Consider the following 16,682-nt stretch of genomic DNA (forward strand, 5'->3'; position numbering starts at 1 on the left):
ATGATAGTGAGCACTCTGAATATTTAAAGCAGGGTGTTTTGTCTTCAGGTACCCATTTTCCTAGAATACCCATCACATATTGTCAATATTCCAGATGTTTCCATCTTCCCCATAACATTGTAAAATCCCCCTGCAACTATATGTTGCAATCATATTAAAAATGTTTAAACAATACCATGAGGCAGGGGTGTCAAATTCAAGGCCCATGGACCGGATCCGGCCTGCAGGGTGCTTAGATCTGACCCACACAGTTGCCCTGGAAACAGTGAAGGCGTGGCCCACGGTGCCTCTGCCAGCAAAAACGGAGCGTATTTTCAGCCCCAACAGCTCCTGCAGCCGTCTGCCCCTCAGTTTTCACTGGCAGAGGGCTGCAGGAGGCCGTCGCGGCCTAAAATAGAGCCTTGAGTGATGTCAAGCTGACCATGCCCACCCTGGTTATGCCCACCCCAGCCATGCCTAAACCTGCCCCCCCCCCGAGATCAAACACAACCTGATGCGTCCCTCAATGAAATTGAGTTTGACACACCCGCCAATAAGGTAACATCAACTAAAGTATGTTCAGGATTAGCTTAAGTAGTGCTAATAGATCTGGTGTGTAAAAATATGGAGTTTTGCAAAGCAGATTTGCTATTAATGCAGGAACACATATTCTTAAGTGGGGAGGGAAGAGAATTCTTCAAATCCTTCCTCCTAATATCCCAAAGTGATAGCTATATTGATATCTTTTAAGGAATGGTTAACTCTTATAATAGGTTTAAAGACAGAAATCAGAAATGGGGAAAATACTACTTTTTAAATTTGGGAACTATTCTACTAATGGGTATAAAATAGCAGAAGTTCGAAATCTAGATATATAAACAAAGATGAAATCATTTGTGTAATTGAATAATGAACATTGAATAATTAAGGTAAGTAAACCATATAATTATTTGAAAATTAATGGTTACAAATGTGATGCCTACTGGATGTTTATAATGGTAGATATTATTAATAGATCATAGATAAAACCAAACAGAGGACTTAATCGAATAACGCAAAATTTTCAACAAGGATAAGTGAAGATGAAGATGAATAGGTATTGAGAATAATAGTTACAACTATTGTGTGTATAAGATTTACTATCTGTGTTTAATAGAGATTGTACCCAGATAGTATACTGTTATCGTGAATATAGAAATTTTATACATACCTAAGAAAATTGTACAATAAAGATATATCTCCCCCCCCCCCGGCCAAAAAAAAAGGACTGGTTAACTTTCAAAAAGAAAAATACGCTGTCATCCACTTACAAACATAATCAAAACCAATTACTGATTTGAAGCTCCTTCTGTGGATGAAAGTTCAAAAGTGGGTCAGAGAAACCACAATGAAGAACTGGACCATTATGCTTTATTAGCAATCTACCTAACAAACAATGTGGAGAAAGTCACTGGATTCAAACCTTATGTTTTGATCTTGGTTTCTTCAACCTACTGCCATTCAAAGGTGCAAATTGTGTCACATATCATGTGCAGAACAGAACATATGGAAATCACTTCCATAAGAATGCTGATCTCCTAAATCCATAAATAGCATTTCTTGGGGAATATTATGAAGGGATTAGAAAAGACTGGGTGAATTTTCATGAGAATTAACAAGAAGGTTTACCCATCCTTGGTATTGTCTGCCATCTAGAGGATTTGTTCTTTGCTACTCATGAAACATTTGATGTTGAGCTGAAAAGTCATACAGAATATCTGTATATCCAGAATAAATGTTTAAAATGTGTTCTAAGATTAAACCTAGGAATGTGGTAGCTCAGTGGCTAAGACGCTGAGCTTGTCGATCAGAAAGCTGCGTAACAGAGTGAGATCCCGTTACTTGTCCTGGTTATGCCAACCTAGCAGTTCGAAAGCATGTAAAAATGCAAGTGGAAAAAATAGGAACCACCTTTGATGTAAGGTAACAGTGTTTCATGCGCCTTCGGCATTTACTCATGCTGGCCACATGAGCACGGAGACAGCGTTGGCTCTTCGGCTTTGAAACAGATATGAGTACCGCCCCCTAGAGTCGGGAACGACTAGCACATATGTGCAAGGGGAACCTTTACCTTTAAGATTAAACCCACTTCATATCCAAATTCAAATTAAGCTACAGATTTCAAAACTGTTTTCTTTGTGTAATTAATTGTGGAATAATTCTATACTCTTCCCCTATCTACTCTTGCATTCTTTTCTGTTTCTTGCCTCTATGTCTTTCTTTTATTTGATTATGTGCTGCCCAATATAGATCTATTGATTGTACTATTACCTTCTTAAGACCTGTCCTCTAATCTAGAGTTCCCCAACCTTCCGGGTTGGCGGGCTAGAGGGGAGGACAGGCACTTTGATGCGCGCCTGCACATTTGCGAATGGGACTGTGAACGATAGCACCCACAGTGACAGTGGCATATGCACAGAGCCTGCAGTGATGGTAGTGGCCGTGTAGCACCTGTGGACTAGTGATCATACAACGCTCAGAAAAAAGGTAGCATGAGTGGCAGGATGTATGTGAGTGTGCACATATGCGCACTGGCAGGTCATGGGGACCCCTGAATCTGTCTATCATGATCTACTCTGCTATGGGCCTTAGGTCAATCTCCACAAGTGGACTACAGAACTTATCATCTGTGGAAAGACAAACTCGGGTCTCTTTGTGCCTTCTGTATCATTTATAAATATTTGATTCAGCAGCTTTTAGAACAGAAGAGAAATGTACCGTAAGTAAATATTTACTTTATCAAATAAACAAATTAACTTCCTGGTTAATTCATCTGTGGTTGTAAATCTCACCTTTATTTTACCTATATCTTAACCCCTTAGGTTGTGTGACCAGGTAAATGTCAATTATTATAAAAATTCTAACTATGAGTAGAGTGAGAAATGGCAAGAAGCCATATTCAAGCCTCATCTAAATGGATTTGCGTAGGACTTTATTATTTATTAACCACGGATACATTTTCTTGTGTCCGGTCTAGAAAATAAAGCTTAAGTTCAGAGCCCTTCTTGGCTCTGAAATGGATGATGGAATGGAAGGAACAAATGAAACATTTAAGGATATACGCATATTAGGATTGGGCAGAGTTTCAAATCTGAAAGTGAAAAGGTGTTTGAGAGTGTGCAGCAGGACAAATCTAGCTCCTGTTTGCCATTACTTAAAGCAGCCACACCTTTTCCCAGGATCCTATGGCAGGCAGCTATATGTGAAAATGCAGGCCCATTTTTCTGATATGCTCCAAAGCATTCCTTCATCTTTGAATCTAAATTGCTGCATAATCTTAGTGTACATTCATAACCTATGGCATGCAAAGGCCAAGTTTATATGACAGTTAGGCAGGGATGGGGGACCAGTAATCTTCTGTAACCTTTTGACTCTTAATACTTAGGATTTTCCACCCCAGCTGAACAGAAAGGGTCAGAAAATCCAATGTCCCTCAAGACAGGTACAATAAATTGCTTGTTTTTTTTTCTATAAAGGAAAATATTTGTACCTCAGGGCTGAAGTGAGGGTTCTTGGTGCTCTCTGAGCTTCCTTGGAGTTTTTTTGCAGACGTTTCATTATCCAAACTAGGTAACTTCATCAGTGCTAGCATTAGTCACTAGCACGGATGATGTTACCTAGTTTGGGTAATGAAATGTCTGCAAGAAAACAACCATGCTCAGAGAGCACCAAGGACTCTTTATTCTCTTCTGTATGAGATGTAGGTTTTCTGATCTTTCACAAGGTAACAGATATTCACAATTTTACAAAGAATAATATAAAAACAGGCAGGCAGCCTGGCATGCAAAAAAAAAGGGAGGGAGGGAAGGAGGAAAAGAAGGGTTTTTAACATGTTCAGGTAAAATCTGACCTGAAGGAAGAAAAATGATAATTTTTTTTCAACCTACAAATTTGATTTCCAAAGCAGCTGGCCAGAGGTTTAAATTCATACACAAAATTCCAACAAATGGTACATTATGTACATTTCGTGGAAATTAACAACTACTTGTGAAGCACAGTATAACCAAAAACAAACCAGCAAGGCTTCTGGGGACTGTAGAAAAATAAGGTTATTTTGTTCTAACTGTCACATCACACATGATCAGTATTCAGCAGGTTCTGACCAGTTCTGAAGAACCGGTAGTGGAAAGCAGAGTAGTTCGGAGAACCGGTAAATATCACCTTTGACTGGCCCCGCCCCCATCTAGTCTCTGCCTCCGGAGTTCCAGCTGATCGGGAGGAAATGGGGATTTTGCAGTATCCTTCCTCTGGAGTGGGGAGGGAATGGAGATTTTACAGTAACCTTCCCCTGCCACGCCCACCAAGCCACGCCCACCAAGCCACACCCACATAACTGATAGTAAAATTTTTTGAATCCTACCACTGTACCTGATGCATAAGCAACACATGTATTATCTAACTGTAACATCATACGTGTGCATTGCAAAAGTCAGTGTGTCAGACCTGGAAGCCATCTTTTACATTTGGGCCTTCAGACTTGCCATAATTTCCACTGTGGGAAAATGGGAGGGAGGATTATATGGAGTATGGGTGATATATAGTCATAACAATGCTCTTTTCTCAGAGAGTCAAGGACATTTTGCCCTGCAGCTTGGATGGTGTGACTAGGAAGCATCTTCAGTTTTGGATGGTGCCTGATTGGGCCATGTGATGGACATGTGGGTGCTGGGCAGGGACTTGAACTTTCTTTTGGGTGAGGAAAACCCGGAAGCTTTCAGATTCGGGTTTTCCCAGATGTGCCAATATGACAACTCTAATAAAATGGAACTTTGAGGAAACTCAACCCTCGGAGTCTTCTTTCGTTGGGGGTGTTACTTGGAACCCTGACAAAGTAGTTTACTGCCACTTTCCACCTTTCCAATGAAAGGGTGTGCCCGAAATGTAAAGAGGAGTGCATATTTACACAATGTTGCAAAGTCAATTAAAAACAAACAAACCAGAAGTGCACATGTGATTAAAATTGTTCCTATCAAGAACACTTCACCCAGATAAAGAATGGTGCCTTAATGGTGCACGCTCTATATTACAGGTCTTACGACCACAATTGGCCAAGCCCAAAATTTCTGCTCCGCCGAGCAGTTGGAGCATCGCGGAGGCTTGTGGAGGCATTGATAGATGGTAAGATGCAAGCGCCCGCTGCGCATGTTCATGTGGAGGACACCGGGCCCCATTGCAACCGTACCATTTGCAACGGGATCCGGAACCTACCACTGTTACTGGGTATTATGATGATAGCTGCCTTGCATTTTTCTAAGCCCTTGCATGTGAGTGTGTGCAAGCAAGCAAAATAAGACCAATAAAATTTAAAGCTTCCATATTAAGTCCCCCATTATCAAAAGTTCTTGCGTACAGATTTTTTTGCATTTAAGGCATAGGAATAAACTTGTTAGCAGTGGGTATAATATAATAATCAGATTTTTCATTTCTCACTTTTTTCTCTCTCTCTTGTTCCTGCTGTGGCTAAGGTCATGTGGCCTCAACGTTTTGCTAATCTTATTTTCGGCAGGAAGTTTAAGAGAACTGATGCTTTCTAGCCCTGAAGCATCCAGGAATCCATATATTTACAGATAGTCCTTGACTTACCATCACGATTGGGACCAGAATGGGCTTTACTGATTAGACTGATAGATCTTTATAGAAATGGCCTGTTCATATTATTATGAAATATTTGATGTTAATGCCTAATTTTACTGTAACAGAGAAAATGGGAAGTCAATGCTTCTTTTTCTTTTTTTCTCCTTATTTTTCTCACTCCTCTTTCCCCCTTTCTGCCCCCATTGCTTTTCTATTTACTTTGTATTTTATAATACTTCATGGTTCAATAAAAATGTTAATGACAAAACAATTGGGACCAGAACAGTGGTGAAATTTAAAAAAAAATACTACCAATTCTGTGGGCGTGGCAGGGGGAAGGATATTGCAAAATTTCCATTCCCACCCAACTCTGAGGCCAGCCAGAGGTGGTATTTGCCAGTTCTCAAAACCACTCAAACTTTCCACTCCCAGTTCTCCAGAACCTGTCAGAACCTGCTGAATTTCACCCCTGGATCAGAATGTCTGTCACTAAGTGATGTGGTGATTAAGTGGCTCATATCCGATTTTACAAACTTTTTGCCATAGCCATTAAGTGAATCACCATGATTGTTAAGTAAATCCAGTTTCCCTCATTGATTTTACCTGTCAGAAGCAACCCCTGGGAAGGTTATTACACGAAATCACATGACCCCAGGACACTGAGACCATCATAAATACATGTTTGTCCAGTTGCCAAGCACTTGAATTCTGATCATGTGACCATGGGAAATGCTGCAATGTTTGTGTGAGGACTGGTCATAGTTAATTTTTTCAGCACCATCTTTGAACAGTTGTTAACGAACTACAGAGTAATTACTGAATCTGTCATCTGCACCTCCATAACTGTCTGGTTTGGCTCTGCAACCAAACAAGACAAACAGAGATTTCAACGGATCATTAGAATTGCACAATTGCTACCAATCTGCCTTCCCTTCAGGACTTGTAGACTACCAGTCAAAAAGAGGGGTGTGAAAATATCTACAGACCACTCACATCCTGGACATAAATTGTTTCAACCTCTGCTCTCAAAACGATGCTATAGGGCACTGCACACCAGAACAACTAGACACAAGGACAGTTTTTCCCCGAATGCCATCACTCTGCTAAACAAATAATTCCCACAACACTGTCAAATAATTTACTAAGACTGTATTACTATTATTCTACTTTTCCTTCCTAGTATCTATCTCTTTCCACTTATGACTATAACCATACTGCTTGTATCTTTCAATTTATATTGTTTTATTGTTTCCTAGTACAATTTGATAGCTTATTAGTAACCTTGAGTATAACTACGGTAAGTATAACTTTTATTTTTGTTGAATGTATTTTATTCTCCTTATGTACACTGAGAGCATCTGCACCAAAGACAAATTCCTTGTGTGTCCAATCACACTTGGCCAATAAAGAATTCTATTCTGTTGTGTTCTATCCAAATGCTTTTTAAGTCAAGGACCAACTGTAGGCAGTTTTGGAAGAAAGTCTGAAGCCTTGGCAAATGATGACATTATTTCATCACTAAATATTCCTTCAAGTCCCTGGATCCAACACGCCAGTGCTCAATCTCTAACAAAATCTAAGTCACACAGAGGCAACAAAGTTTATGACAGTGCAACTGCAGAGTCTATGGAGCGTCCTAACGTGGACAGAACTCCACTTATGCTAGCTTCAGCAATAAACTATCAATAACTATCAGTAATTTAGATAAAGCCTAGGATAGACATACTATATGTATGTCTAATAAGGGACTTTAGCTACTCAAATCCCATCTGTATTTTGTCGTAGAACTGACCAATGATAATTTTCTTGATAGCACATAAAGCCCTGCACAGGTTTAGACTTCAACTCTCACAACCTATGGTGAGTATAACAAGGATTGTGAGACCGGAAGTCTAACGCTGTAAGACTGGCTAAAGTAAACTTATTTACTTATTTACTTAACTCTATCCATATAATGGTGGTTATTTAAACATGGGCACACCTCTTCATATGACAGGCAACTCCTTCCCTTCTTAGCCTTTTGATAGTTTGACTTGTCTGTTCTATCCAAGAGCGTTCCTCTAGAGCATGGGTGTCAAACTCGCTGTGGCATGTTGATGTCACGTGACGCAGTGCAATGTTTTTTGTCTTCAAGCTTGGGTAAGCGTGGCTTGTGCGTGATGCATCCGGCCCGCAGGCCACCAGTTGACATCCCTGGTCTAGAGTTATAAGCCCCCACCCCATCTTCACAGACCAATGAGATACTTATATTAATTAACTGTTTCTAAATTTCAAAAGCCGCTAACTCTAGAACATTGTAACACTCTCCCCACAACAAAAATGTCCCACACAAAGGGCCATTGCGACCAACAGGTAAATGTCCTGTTACTACTGTACCCTCTATAACTGTGATGGTAAACCTATGGCACGTGTGCCACAGCTGGCACGCGGAGCCATATCTGCTGGCAGGCGAGGCATCAGCTTCAGCACCCAGCTGATTTTGGGCCTTCTGGAGGACCAGGAGAGGCCATTTTCACCCTCCCTAGGCTTCAGGAAAGCCTCCAGAGCCTGAGGAGGGCGAAAATGTCCTCCCCCAAACTTTGGAAGCCGGAAACACGCCCATTTCTGAACTTCTGAAAATCCGTTTTTTTGCCCTCCCCAGGCTCCAGACGCAAGCCTCCTGGTGCCAAAAACAGAGCATGTTTCCAGCCTCCGGAAGGGCTCTGGAGCCCGAGGGAGGCCGTTTTTGCCCTCCTGGAGTCTTGAGGAAAGCCTCCTGAGCCTAGGGAGGGTGAAAACCAGTGGTGGGTTACATGCAGTACACCCCGGTATGGGTGTACTGGAACCTGCTTGGAGCACCGGGTACCATTCCGGTACGGTACTCCAGAGGGCCCATCTGCCCGCCTAAGCTCCTTACTGCATTATGGGCGTGGGGCACACATGTGTGCACATGCACACAATTTCGGCACGCATTTACAAAAAGGTTCACCATCACTGCTCTATAAGTATTCACATTTTATAACTCCTTACCTGACAAAATCTCTCTTCCCCCGCTAAAACAGAGGTCCCCAACCTTTTGTACCTCAGGGACCACTAAATTCATAGTTTTAAATCCCACGGACGTATGACCTGCCTAATGGTGAGCATGGCTAGGTGGTCATGTGACTGGGTGGGTGTTGTCAAGTTGATGTTACTCACGCTGAGGTGCGCCTCGCCAGCCTCTACTCGCCACTCCTCTCCTACCCGTCAGGGCTCCTTAGGGCCCCAACAGGAAGCAGTTATTGGCGCTAACCAGCCACCATGAAAAAGATTTGGCGAAACAGCTCAGTTCAAATTGGATCTGACCCAGAAGTAGAAGCACCTGAGGACTACGAGCATAGGCTTTCCAAGCAGAGGGAAGACCTGGGGAAATACAAGACCAAGTACCAGCGCCTGGAGGCTCAGCAGGCTGAGATGGTGAAGACCCTCTGGCTCTTCGCCACCAGCTGCACTTCCCTCCAGCCTTCACTCAAAGCCCCGCACCAGGAGGCCGAAGCAGAAGTCAGAATTTCTGCCCCCCTCCAATCTGCACAAAAAGACCCTGAAGAGAGAGACTCTCTGCAGCAATACAAGTGTCCATTGCACGTATCCATCCCAGGGGCCGTAGTTTGAGGACACCTGATTTAGTGCAAAATAAGAAATGCAAATAATTTTTCTGCGGACCACCAAAATTTTCTCACGGACCACCAGTGGTCCCCGGACCACCAGTTGGTGACTGCTGCCCTAAATTATTTAAAACACACACATTAACTACGGTACCTTTGCAGAATTCATATCAAGCTTAGAAAGACTCTAATAAACACTAAACTGCAGAAGGAGGCACCACCCTCCTTTAACTGAACTAAAGAAAGCTAAGCAACTTTATATCTAGTTGGCACTGATAAAGAGGCCACCAGGAAATACCAGGATTGTAACCCTTGAAAATTGAAAACAAAAATTCCAGAAGGTAGCAAGGCACTTCAATATCATTGCCAAGAAACTGACATGGATGTTTCCCTAAAATCATTACAATTCAACCTCCATTACACTACTATGTGATTCAACAAAAGTGTGACTGGCAAATAGTGTGTTAATCTGGGAAATCACATCACATTTCTTGGGATTTACCGGTGGTCAATGTGGCAATGTCCCCAATTTGGCAATGGTGAGATAAGATGGACCACTATCTTCATCACCTCTATTGTGACTGAAGTGTAACCCCAAAACCCATTAGGGATATTGTCTGCAATTCTGAAAATTTATATTGTAGAAGACTGATCTAATCAACGTTAAGAAAATAAAACAGTTTCCTATGACCGAGTTTGCAGATCACAAAGTACTTTGTGGTTGTTTGGTTTTATTCATTATTTTATTTATTGATGTGCCACCTTGTAAAATCACCCCACTGCCTGACAAAGAGAGAAAGTGTTGGCTTGGAGTGCTATGATAAACCAGCCAATTATAATTAAACAACTAATGGCTCAGTGCAATGAATCCTTGTGAGCATAACTAATATTCTGTAATGCTGTGACTTACTTGTTCCTTTTGAGTCACTGGTGCCATAATATTTTCAGGATCAAATAAGCCTCAGGCCTCCATTGCAACTGATGAACTCCATTCATCATTTATGCTACACATGCATCTATAAAATCCCTTTCTATTTTATGGACAGGCAACAGAGTCTCAAATAACAGAGATACAAATCCTTCTGTATTTTGTTTTTCCTAGCAGCTTTCATTCAATACCTTGTTTGTGACTGCCTTGTTTAGTGACCGTTTATAGTTACAACAGTGATAAAAAAGCAACTTACAGCCTATTCTCAGATTCACAACTATCCCAGGTCTAGGAAAGCAAAGGAAAGCTGAAATAAGATAATAAACAATCTTTTTTTTTTCATTTATAGACTCCTTCATTTTATGACCAAGTTGCCAGTCCCAACTGCAGTAGCTAAATAAGGATTACCTGTACTTTTACCCAAAATTTTCTTCCCCACATTTTAAATAAATCCCAGGGAAGACATCAAGACATCACTCCTTTCCAGTAGAATGGTTAGTGTTGTAAAAAGGATAATTTCTGTTCTTAAGAAATTCTTGAAGAATTTTGTTCTTGTAATCCTCCTTCCCCCCCCCCCCCTTTCTCTACTTTACAAATCTGGTAGAGAATTTCAAAATTGAGTGCAAAGCTTTTTTGTGTGTGTGTGTTTCTGTGTATTCATGCAATGCATTAAGCTTCCTTTATTTTACTCTTGGCTAGGATTTTAAAGACTTAACTGAGTTATGTATACCCACTCTATTTGTTCAGTTGATGGTTTACTGAATTGTGCAAACCTAGATCACGCTCTAATCCAGTAATCAAATGAAGCTCAATGCACCAAGATAAACTATTTGGATGAGAGAGCCTTTAAATATTCTTCATTCACCTCACATTCTTTTATAATCATTTCAAATTTTGTTAACTTTCTATCTTTCTCCTCAAATCTTTCTTCCACTTTTATCCATTTCTCTAATTGTCTTCAGTTCAACCAATTTAATTTAATATTTGACAGTGAGAACAATCAACCAATGGAACAGAAGTTGCCTTCAGAAGTTGTGGGAGCTTCATCACTGGAAGCTTTCAAGAAGAGACTGGGTTGCCATCTATCAAAATAGTGTATGGTCTCCTGTTTGGGGGGGTGGACTAGATGACCTACAAGATCCCTTCCAACTCTGTTAATCTAATCTAAATCATTTTTTTGTCAGCTGCTCGGTTTTAAGATGCTCTCCAAAACTGAAAAGCGGTCTCTGCATTTTTGAATTTCGTGCAGATTACACGCGGTACATATTGGTATAACAAAACTACAAAGGGGGGGGGGACTTCCTGGTATGTCAGTGGTGGCTTTAAGAGGAATTAATGCTTCTGCTTTTCGACAAGTTTTAGCACAGCGGGAAAGTGAATTTTAAACGACGTCCGTCTTGAGCGTGATCCCAAAATTTAAGAGGCAGTAGAGGAAGAAATGGAGAGAAAATGACAAGGCTTTAAAAGAAGGCAATGCTTACCATTGAACTTATGCCATTTCAGACGGCCCGCCCCCCCAAAAGGAGAAATATATATATATTTATGGCTCTTTTGAAAAATATCATTGGTACTGTACTGTAAATGTATTTTGGGGCAGAAGGAAAAGAGAAAGGAAGAGGAGGGAGAAAAATATCTGCCCAGCAAAGTTTCACGCGACTCCTGTTACATGTTAAGATGTTCCCACAATGCAGACCGCCAGAACTATCCGCACACGCGTTACAGACGTACTTTCCACTGGCCAGAAAGAGGCCAAGATTACCTGGATCTGAAGCCGGCTGCTAGTGGAGCGGACCTGGCACCCGTGGAGAGAAGCCGCAGCGATGCCATCCGGCGGAGAGCTCCTTCTGCAACGCAGGAAGGCGGGGAGGCCCAGCCGGGAAGGCGTGGACGGATTTGAACACACTCCCGCCCGGGGGAGAATTCGCACGGTGGGGCGGGAAGCTGAGAGGCCAGATCTCTAGAAGGTGTTCCTGCGTGGGTGCGTGGGAGCTCCGGGACAACGCCCCGAAGATTGCAGCTCTCCCAGCAATCTAGCTGGCTTCCTTGCACGTTCTTCTCTGGAGTTCCTTGCAAAATAAAAATTATATATATAATATATAATATATAATATATAATATATAATATAATATAATATAATATAATATAATATAATATAATATAATATAATATAATATAATATAATATAATATAATATAATATAATATAATATAATATAATATATATATATAAAATAGTCAAACTACTAGAATAGTCAAATAGAATAGTCAAACTATTTTCCAAGGCACCTGAGTGTAGAACAAGAAGCAATGGGTGGAAACTAATCAAGGAGAGAAGCAACTTAGAACTGAGGAGAAATTTCCTGACAGAACAATTAATCAGTGGAACAACTTGCCTCCAGAAGTTGTGAATGCCCCAACACTGCAAGTCTTTAAGAAGATGTTGGATAGCCATTTGTCTGGAATAGTATAGGATTTCCTGCCTAGGCAGGGGGTTAGACTAGAAGACCTCCAAAGTCCCTTCCAACTCTGCTATTGTATTGTATTGTACAGTACAGTACAGTATGTATATATGATATGGGGGGGGGGACTGGGAGATTGGAGGGGCCGCACTCTTGTTATAACAGCACTTTGTTTCTTGTTGTGGAGAGGTTCTTAAAAAAAAAACACGTAAACAACAAATTGCCTTTTTGGAACAAAACAAGACAACACCATTGTGCCTTCACTCCAGCTGCAGGAGCCCTGGCTTGAGGAAGGACAGCTGGCTCCTGGAGAGATTTATGCAGAAGCTTTCTCCAGTGGGGTGGTTTAAGAAGGGTTGGCATCAGCACCTAAGTTGCCAAGTACTGTCTTTTGTCTCCCAGCAGGATCCCTTTCCTGGATCCCTTTCCCACCTGAGATTTAATTTGGCAAAATGTCTTAACAAGTGGCAGCCCCTAAGCTCAATTCAAGTGCTATGGAAAAATTCAATTCAAGTGCTATGTGAAAATATCTACAGACACCTCACATCCTGGGCATAAATTGTTTCAACTTGCTACCCTCAAAATGATGTTATAGAGCAGTGATAGGTAACCTTTTCCGGACAGAATGCCCAAAATGCATGCATGCGCCTAAGCCCCCCAAATGAGGTCCCCGTGCAAATGTTAATCCCCGCATTTTGCTTATTTAATTCCTACCAATTCTTCATAGATTGTGGCATCCTGTTTTGTGGCTTTATAAAAACAGTCATAAGTCACTTTTTTCTGTGCCCTTGTAACTTTGAACCTAGGTCACTAAATGAATTGTTGCAAGTTGAGGACTACCTGGATATAGATATGCATATACCTATACCAGGGGTGTCAAATTCAAGGCCCATGGACTGGATCTGTCCTGTGGGGTGCTTAGATCTGGCTCACAGGGCCGCCTTGGAAACAGCAAAGGACCAGCCCCCAGTGCCTCTGCCAGCGAAAACGGAGCTCTGTTTGTGGCCCTCCCAAGCTCTGTTTTCGCTGGCAGAACATTGCAGGAGGCCATCGCAGCCGAAAATGGAACTTGCCCAAGCTCCATTTTTGCTGGCAGAGGGTCGCAGGAGCTCGGAGTCCATGTCACAGCCGAAAAGGGAGCTTGGGTGCCCATTTCACTGACAGAGAAGTCAGGCCACCACAGGTGCCCTCAACCAGAGTGATGTTGAGCTGGTCACACCCACCTTGGCCATGCCCCCCCAAGGTCAAACACAACCCTGAGGTGGCCCTCAATGAAATCAAGTTTGACACACCCAAGCTTTACCTATACATGGCTTAGATAGTTTTCCTGTTCTGCTCACCTGTGTCTCATGTAGGTGTAAGCTACAGCCTTCTTTCTCCCTTTTCTTTGCTTTTTAAGTAGTTAACTGCAGTGTGATTTTGTTTACAATTTTGTATTAGCAACTTGGTTGAAGGGAGGGTATATTTGAAAATAATAAAGATTCTTTCTACCAAAGAAATAGTATTCAGAATGGCTAAGGCGTGTGCACCTGTGCACACACACAACTATAAATAAAAAAATAAAATTCAGAAAAGTAATGAAGACACAATGAAAAGCAAACTGGGAACACAGGTAGCCCTCAATTTATGGCCGCAGTTGAGCCCAAAATTTATGTTGATAAGCGAGAAATTTGTTAAAGTGAGTTTTGCCCCATTTTTACAACTTTTCTCTCCACAGCTGTTAAGTGAATTGTTGCAGTTCTTAAATGAGTAACATGGTTGTTAAGTGAAGCTGGTTTGCACATGGGCTTCTCAGAAGGTCACAAAAGGGGATCGTATGACTCCGGGACACTGCGATTGTCATAAATGTTTGTTGGTTTGCCAAGCACCCACATGTAAATCCCATGACTGTGGGGATGCTGCAACAGTTGTAAGTGTGAAAAATGGCCATAAGCAGGGGTGGTTTTCACTTACCTTCCCTACCAGTTCACAAATATGCACGCTCCTGGCCTTACATGCATGCACTTTGCTCAAAAAATGTCTCTTAAGTAGGGTGACATAGAGTTGGGTGAACCAGTCCGAACCGTCTGAATACCACCTCTGGCCATAAGTCATTTTTGTCAATGCCACTGTAACTTTAAACAGTCACTAAATGAACTGCTGCAACTCTAATACAACAGCTGTAGGCAGAAAATCTACACAACTCTCTTAAAATAGAGAGATGGTTGGAATGACCCTAATCACAATTTACAAATTGGCCCAGTGAAGCCGACAATATAATAGCGCTTGAAGGAGATGCAAGCACCAGAGTGGAGACCTATAAACATGTTGAGCACGACCAACTGAACCAGTTCTGCAAAAACCGTGGCGAAGTCATGATCTTACCACCAGCAGCTAAGATCAGGAAATATTTCTTAACTGTCCCCGTCAGCAGTTTTTAATCACAGCCAGCGACTCAGAAAGCCTCATATTTGAGGTGAAGTTAATGTTTTTATGGCTTTTCCTTTAGGCCGCTGAAGCAGGCAGAGAAGATGGGCCTGTTCTACCACCGGGATGGACCTGATGGTCACATCTGAAAGCTGAAATTATTGTATGGCTAGCAGTAATGAGATCCTAAAGACCCAGGTTTTGCGAGTTCTTCTTCATTTAAACTAGAGTCCTCCCTTTTCATCGTCAGCAAAAGAGTGTGAATCAACTCTGATCTGCAATTGTTCCTCAGATGTTATAAGATAGTCCTTGAAAGGGAGATGAAAGGAGAAAAGGATGACAGAACAGTGATAAATTTCCACTATTGGCTAAGAAAAACAAAAAAGGGCCTTGATGGATCAGACAAAAGCTGGCCTTCTCTGGTTTTTGATGTCTCGGCGACCTTCGCTGTTGCTGTTAAGAAGCAATTCTGAAATAGTTGCCATTTAGAGGTCTCTACTCCTTGAATTGGCTTTATCCATTATTTTTTTAAAAAGGTGGACACGCTTATATCCAATGGTGGCAAATTTTATAGTTTAGCTCTGCATTATATGAAGAAGCTGCTTTTCAGTGCAAAATTGAATTTGTCTCACTGCTGCTATAGTAGTGGCCAAATTTGTGGAAACCTTTTCTGAAAAGTGTATTTTTGACATTTGATGGCTACTAACACCACTTTTGGGGGGAGTAGTACCATAAAAGTATATATCAATGGAAAGATAATTTAATCAAGAATGTAATGCAATAACTTTTATAAAGAATTTGCTATTATAATAGCAGTTGTAAAAAATAAAAGTGAAACACATAGAAAAATATGTGATATATAGTAATTATCACCATAGAAAAAATGAGATATACAAAAATTATCACCATATCAGTTAATACTTAGTTGGGTAACATTTAGCATGAATTACAGCCTTACATATCTTCCCATGGAGTGAACCAAGTCTTTTAGTTCTGCAGCTGTTATAATGTAAAACCATGATTGAATGATTGCTTCTATTAACTGGGTTTTATTGCTGGCTAAATTTGGCTATCACTTTTCATAGAATACAAATAATTGAACAAATTTTGTTGCATTACATTCTTGATTAAATTATCTTCTCATTGATATATAATTTTATGGTACTACTCCAAAAAAGTGGTTAGCCATCAAACCTCAAAAATACTTTTCCCATAAAGTTTCCACAATTTTGGCCACTATTGTATACCAAAGCAGTTAAATTGTTAGCTTCCTTAGATACTGAATTATAACATCTATCCCATTGCAATTCTATGGCTCCATATTATGGTGATTTTATTATGGCTTTATCTTAATATATTATCTCCTGTATTGTACTGTCCACATATCTCCTTCATATGTGTGTGTGTATCAGTGGTGGGTTGCAGGAAGTATACCCCGGTACCAGTGGTGGGTTTCAAAAAATTTAAGAACGTATTCTGTAGGTATGGCCTGTTTTGTGGGAGTGGCTTGGTGGTCATGTGACCGGGTGGGAGTTGCTTGGTGATCATGTGATCGGATGGGAGTAGCTTGGCAGTCATGTGACTGAGTGGGAGTGGCTTGGCAGTTATGTGACCAGGTGGGAGTAGCTTGGCAGTCATGTGACTGGGTGGGAGTGGCCGAGTCGATGTCACTGAA

At 41.2% G+C, this 16,682-nt stretch overlaps 1 protein-coding gene across 1 annotated transcript in view; it reads right to left on the reverse strand.

Annotated features, from left to right (window-relative positions):
- The window catches only part of PLD1 (phospholipase D1), a 174,232-nt gene extending 162,251 nt beyond the window's left edge, over positions 1-11,981 (reverse strand). The window contains exon 1 of the mRNA XM_032225037.1: positions 11,903-11,981. The gene's annotated coding sequence lies outside the window, so the exon portion shown is untranslated. The remainder of the gene's footprint in view (positions 1-11,902) is intronic.
- Positions 11,982-16,682: the final 4,701 nt, after the last annotated feature.

This window comes from Thamnophis elegans, chromosome 10 (genome assembly GCF_009769535.1).
Source record: "Thamnophis elegans isolate rThaEle1 chromosome 10, rThaEle1.pri, whole genome shotgun sequence".
Lineage (NCBI taxonomy): Eukaryota > Metazoa > Chordata > Lepidosauria > Squamata > Colubridae > Thamnophis > Thamnophis elegans.